This window comes from Protopterus annectens, chromosome 3.part1 (assembly GCF_019279795.1).
Source record: "Protopterus annectens isolate FY-2018-M chromosome 3.part1, PAN1.0, whole genome shotgun sequence".
NCBI classification, from domain to species: domain Eukaryota; kingdom Metazoa; phylum Chordata; order Ceratodontiformes; family Protopteridae; genus Protopterus; species Protopterus annectens.
Window position 1 is genome coordinate 8,268,645 of NC_056732.1, and position 6,638 is coordinate 8,275,282.

Below are 6,638 nucleotides of genomic sequence, written 5' to 3' on the forward strand. Positions count from 1 at the left end.
TTAAGACACTGTCACCTACTCTAATCTTAAATCTACCCAATTTCATATCTAGTAAACCTGAATGGTTAAAGGGTATTTCCTTTAATAACCTAGTCCAAGCTGGTGATATCCATCCTAACCCTGGTCCTACTCCCTCTATTGCCAACAACCACCCCTTATCATCCTCCTCCTTTCACAACACCCTAATATTTTCACAATAAATGCACAAAGTCTTAATAACAAAATTCACCAGTTTCAAGCTTGGTTAAGCCATAACCAGCCTGACATCTTAGCCATCTCCGAAACCTGGCTCAAGCCCTCTATCTCCGACTCTGAGATCCTGCCCCCAGGATTTCATAGTCTCAGAAATGACTGACTAAACAAAAAAGGTGGTGGCTCTGCCTTATTATACACTAACATCCTTACCTTAATTCCCCACCAAATTCCAGTTCCTCAATTCCAGAATACTGAACTGACTGCTGGACTACTAAAACCCAGAACTGTTGGACATGCTACACTTAAAGAAATCCCAATCCCTCAGAACCACACACTCCAGGGATCTAAACCTTGTCATCACAATAAACAAAACATGCTGGAGGGATAGGTTCCTGACCCAGAGACTCCCCAGACTCTAGAATAGACTGTCCATACATGTTAAGCAGAGTGCCTCTTTGGCCCTCTTCAAAAGGAACCTTGATGATTGGATGGGAGAAAGAAAATTCACCCTGGGGATCACGTCAGTCACCCTGCTAGACAGGGGTCCAGGGAAGTAAATAGTGTGGGAAGAAATAGCCAGGGAATTGTTATGGCTAGGTTTGTATAGGCCCTAGGGCCGATAGCCTAGTACCAACATATGAACCTATGAACCTATGAAATAAACATAAAAATATCTGCTTCATTGCCCTATATATCTCATCTGGTAATAATAGCTCCACACTCAAAGAAATTCTTCTATGGGCCTCTACTAGAATTAACTACAAAACGTACATCCTAGCAGATGTAAATATTGACTGGAATAAAATCAACTGCCACCCTCCCTCTCTAACCATTAACCTCTATAACTTCACTCAATTAATCCTCCCCATTACCCGACCAAACAAAATAAATCCACCTGAATCCACCTTAGACTGGATCCTAGTCTCTGATCCTAATAAAATAACCAACTCTGGCACTATTCCTGATACCATTAGCGACCACCTCCCAGCCTTCATACATCACTCAACTAGCTCTTCCCCACACCAGCATCAATACATTTGCACTCACAACCTCAGCAGCTTCAACCCCACTACTTTCTCAAACATTTTCAAACAAATGAACTGGCAAATTCAAAACACCCTTCCTCTTGACAGTGCTATAGATTACTTCAACTCTGTCTTCCTAGATACCCTAAACTCACTAGCCCCTCTAAGAAAAAAAAGGATAAAAACTAAAACAGTTCCCTAGCTCTCCAAAGAGACAAAACAGATCATGCACCAAAGGGATAAAATATGGAAACTTTACCAAAACAATAAACTGCCCACTATGCTGCTCCAATATAAACAGCTGTGTAACCTTGCAAAAAAGCTAATCACCAAGGACAAAAAAATCCTACTACATCAAACTCCAGTCCAATAACAATAAAAACCCAAGCTATTCTGGAATTCAATACATTTTCTTCTCAATCCAGGCTCCAAGGATAATCCCTGTCCTGACCCAAGTAAATCTGACCTTGAACTAACCTCTGAATTTAATTCATTTTTTATAGAAACTATTTCTAACCTCACCAAGACATTTCCTAACAATAACCCAACTTCCATTCACTTTCCACGTTCTTACTCACCTAGTAATCCTCCCTATCTGTTTGAGCTCAAACCCATTAACTTTATAAAAACTCTTGTCCATACTTAAACCTTGCTCTAATGCTCCTGACAATATCCCTTCCGCCTTCCTAAAATATGCTGCTGATGGTATTGCTCTTCCAATCAGCATCATTATTGACAGATCCATAAAGGAATCATATGTCCCTAAACTCTGGTGCTCAGCCTATATTCTTCCTCTTCACAAAGGAGGCAAAAACATCAGCATCTCAAACATTTGCCCTATTGCTCTGCTCTCACCAATCTCCAAAATCCTAGAAAAATGCATCTGCCTCCAACTTATGCCTTTCCTGACTCTAAACAATCTTCTCACTCCCACCCAACATGGCTTCCGCCCAGGCCATAGCACTATAACTGCTCTACTCTCTTTCCTAGAAACTGTCAATCAAGCCCAAGATTCAGGACCCTTAATTTCTACTGTTTTACTCGATCTGTGTAAAGTATTTGGTACTGTTTCCCACAAGCACCTTCTCTGTCATCTCTCTAACCTCCATCTGTCACCAAACACTTTATCCTGGTTCTCCAGTTATCTATCAGACAGATCACAGGCAGTCAAATGGAAGAACTCCATCTCTTCCTTCCTACCTACCCCAACTGGTGTACCACAGGGATCTATCCTTGGCCCTATGCTTTCTAACATCTTCATTAATAACTTTCACACTGATATTCCTGATGCCAAAATTATTCAATACACAGATGATTCAACCTTAGTCTGCTCTGCCTCAAACCTCTCTGAATTGCTGACTAAAACCCAAATTGCTTTCTCAACAACTGAAAACTGGATGCGCCAAAACCACCTCTCTCAATGCAAATAAATCAAAGATTCTACTATTCCATCCTACAAAGTCCCTCTCCTATGACAAAAACAACTTTAAAGTCCACAGTCAAACCAATTCACCTATAGAAGTTGTTCCTTCCGCTAAACTACTTGGCATTACCATTGATGAACACCTCAAATTTGATATCCACATTCTACAAAATATTAAGAAAACCCACCAAAAGCTAGGTATGCTGTACAGGAACAATCGCTTCCTCTCCAACTCTACTAGGCATACTCTGTACACAAAATATCTTTTTCTTTCCTTACTATACGGAGCCCCTCTCCTAACCAACCTGTCCTCCACTATCACCTCCAAACTAGAAAACTGCCATAACAAAATCTCTAAATTCGCCACTAAATCCAAAAATTATACCCATCATTGCCTTACTCTACAATCCCTGGATTGGCTTGGACTCCCAAACTACCTAGACTACTTCCAACTCACCACTGCTCATAGACTCATATTTCACCCAACAAAATGTCCTGCTCTAACTAATCTCCTTCCCCGTTATACACCCAACAGAGCTCTCAGATCTGAAAATCAGAACTTAATTGCTATCCACAAACCTAAACGTCCTGCTGGCCAACTTCTCCTCTCTTACTCACTAGGCAAAAAATGGAATTCCCTTCCATCTGCTCTAAGAACCACACCAAACTCCGAAAACTTCAAAAGCCAGCCTTTCAAATACCTGTCCTATAAATGGAAATGTACCTGCCTTCACTCTACCTAATCCATGCTACGCATTTGCTGCCAGTGGGTTCTCCCTCTGGTTCCTAAGCTCTCTATTACTCTCATAGATATCCTCCTATGGGTCTATCTAATCTCCAGACAACTCCTACAGCTTCTATCTCTCTAAGCTCTCAACAACTCCTATAGCTACTCTAACATGACTCAACCTTGTAAATATTATAAATAGCATCCCATTTTAAATGCGTGTAAGTAAAGTGTATCCACTATTTCTTTTTTTATACATGCTCATACGTACATTGTTTCCAAACCTAATACATAAGAAGTGTTTCCTCTAATGAAACCGTAAAACCCTCAACTTCATTCTCAATGAACTTTGTTAAATTTGCATGATACCAAATGTGTTAATTTGTAACTGTTCTACATATTTTTATCTTTTATACTTTTGTATCACTTGTATAATAATTGTATAATGCATCTTGGAGCTTTACTTCCCAGGCCTCCACTGAAAATGGGTCATTTCGGCCCAGTGGACTTCCCCGGTAATCAAACTGGAAATAAATAAATAAATACATATTTTGGCATTGAGCTTAAGGCCATTGTTCTGACACCAGTCGTTGGTCTCAATGAGGCCTTTCTGTAGGATGTAAACATCACTTGGGGAGTTAATAATAGCTCCCAACTTGCAATCGTCTGCGAACTTTGTCAGCCAGAGACCCTTCATGTTGGCCTGGATTTCAGAGATGTAGATACCAAACAGGAGAGGACCCAGGACTGAACCCTGTGGGACTCCACTCATGACTGGTCAGCAGTCTGACTTGGAGTAAGCTACTTTCACATTGTAGGTTCTATCTGTGAGCCAGTTTGCAACCTACCGAGTGATATAGGGGTCGATGCCTAGCTTAGTGTGTTTTTCTCTGATTCTTGAGTGGGAAATGGTATCAAAGGCCTTGGCCAGATTAAGGTAGGCTGTATGAACCATGTTGCCTTCATCTGCAGCTCTGGTGACTGACTCAAAGAAGTCAACCAAGATGAGCAGGCATGATCTGGCCCTTACAAAACCAAATTGTGTGGGATCCAAAGTTTGGAGATTCCCTATATCCCTGTTTATTAGGTCCATGATGATGCATTCCATAGCTTTGCATATCAGACTCATCAGGCTAATGGGGTGATAGTTTCAGAGTCTGTAGTCACTCCTCCTTTGTAGAGAGGGCTGACTGTAGCAGTGCACCATTCGGTAGGGACAAAGCCTGAGATGAGGCTGTGACTGAACAGGGCACACAGGTGAGGTGCCACTTCACTCTGTAGTTCATGTAGAACACAGCCAGGGATATTGTCAGATCCCATAGAAGCTGTATTTTTGGCATTGGACAGTGCTGTTTTAACCTGTGCAGCAGTAATACTGGGTGCCTGGCAATCTGCTGGTATTGTAATTGGTCCTTTGGGGGGAGGTGTAAAGTTGGCACTGAAGCTGTCGGCAAGTGTATTGGCAATATCTGTTGGTTCAGTATAGGAGGTACCGTTGTGCAGTAGCTCAAAGCAAATCTGGGTATTGCCATGGAGATTCTTTACATAACTATAGAAAGTCTCGTGGTTGTCTTTACTATCTGCTGCAATTCTGTTTTCATAGCTAGCTTTAGAGGATTTGATGAGGGATCTCAACTTTTTGTTGAGGCTGATAATGGAGTTTTTCCAGTCTTGGGACTTCATCTTATTCCACATCAGTTTCTTCCTTGTATTGTAGAGTTTGTTTATGGCAGGGGACCACCAGATTGGCTTCCATTTTTTTGGAGGAGAGCATCTTGGTTCTATTGGGTATGGTGAGATCCATGCATTTGTGTACGTGTTCGTATAGTGCACTGGTGTATGATTTGGAGGTCATGCAACTATTCTCCATTTGTATGGGTGCCCTGAAGTTAGCCACCTCTGTTTTTAGGAGCCCAAAGTTAGCTTGGAGAAGTTTTCCATAGTGATTACCTTTGTGGGGGTGGGGGGGGGCTGTGGATTTCCAAGGTGATTAGTTTGTGGTCGGATCTAACCAGGGAGGAGCTGACTATTAGTGTAGAGCAACAGTCACCCATGTTAGTAATGACCAGGTCAAGGATGTTGCTACCTCTAGTGGAGGTAGGAACGAGCTGGTCCAAGGCATTGGAATTAATGAATTCCAGGAAACGTTGGGCAAGTGTATTGATGCATGACTAGTTTTCCCAATTAATGGAGGGGTAGTTGAAGTCACCCAGTATGAGAGTGTTAGGTTGGACCCTAATATTCTCCAGGGTGCTTAGGAACATGGAGTGTGAGTCTTGGGACATGGTTGGGGACCTATAGTAGGCTACGACCTGAATCACTGTTCTTACCCAATGTTAGCTGCACCTGAAGTATCTTAGATGCGTTATGTTGGGCTACCAGTCTGGAGGTGTGTGCATCCTTTATGAATATGGAAACACCACTGCCTTTGGAGCTTCGGTTCAGGTTCTGGGGCCGAAAGGTGTGGAATGAGTTATAGCCTGGTAGTGCAGGGTTGCTTTCTGCTGCCTTGAACCAGGTCTCTGTTACAGCACAAATGTTGATGTTCTCCATTTTAAGGAGTGCTTCGAGTGAGTGCATTTTGAGATTTAGACTTCTTGCGTTGAGCAGCATGACCCTCAGATTGCATTTGTTTGTAGCTGTTACAGCGGTAATTTGGTCTTTGGAACACCACTAGAAAAGGCACTATAGGGGTGGCAAGAGCCTTGGTCAGTATCCAAAAGCCCAGGGGTGACAGATGCAGGTCATCTCTGGCAAAGCATTGAGGTCTGTCAATCATGTCATCCCAGGCCAACAGATACTGGATCCCCTTAGAATGACACCAGAAACTTAGCCAATTGTTGAAATCAATCATTTTCTGCTTGTATTGTGGTATCATTCTGGGTGATGGTAGGATACTGCTTAGGGCTAGGGTCATACCCGCCTGAGCTACATAATCCAAGAGCTCCTCCATGTCTCTTTTCATGTAGTCCAGGGAGGTACATCTCAGGTCATTCACACCCACATGTACAATGACAGAGTCATATTTATACCTGTTGTTGAGGGACCTGAGTACATGCGTTATGTGGCAGATCCTGGCGCCTGACAGGCAGTTGACTGTTACTTTCTCCTTATTCAACCTAGTGAGTGGGACATCAGTGTGCCTCACTTTCAAGTCACCTATGACTAGTGTGTTGGGCATGCTGTTTTTCCTTAGGGGTTTGCTTGAGTGGCACACTGTTTAGGAGAGTTATGTGTCTTGTGATTAGTATTGTGTTGTGGCGGTTTA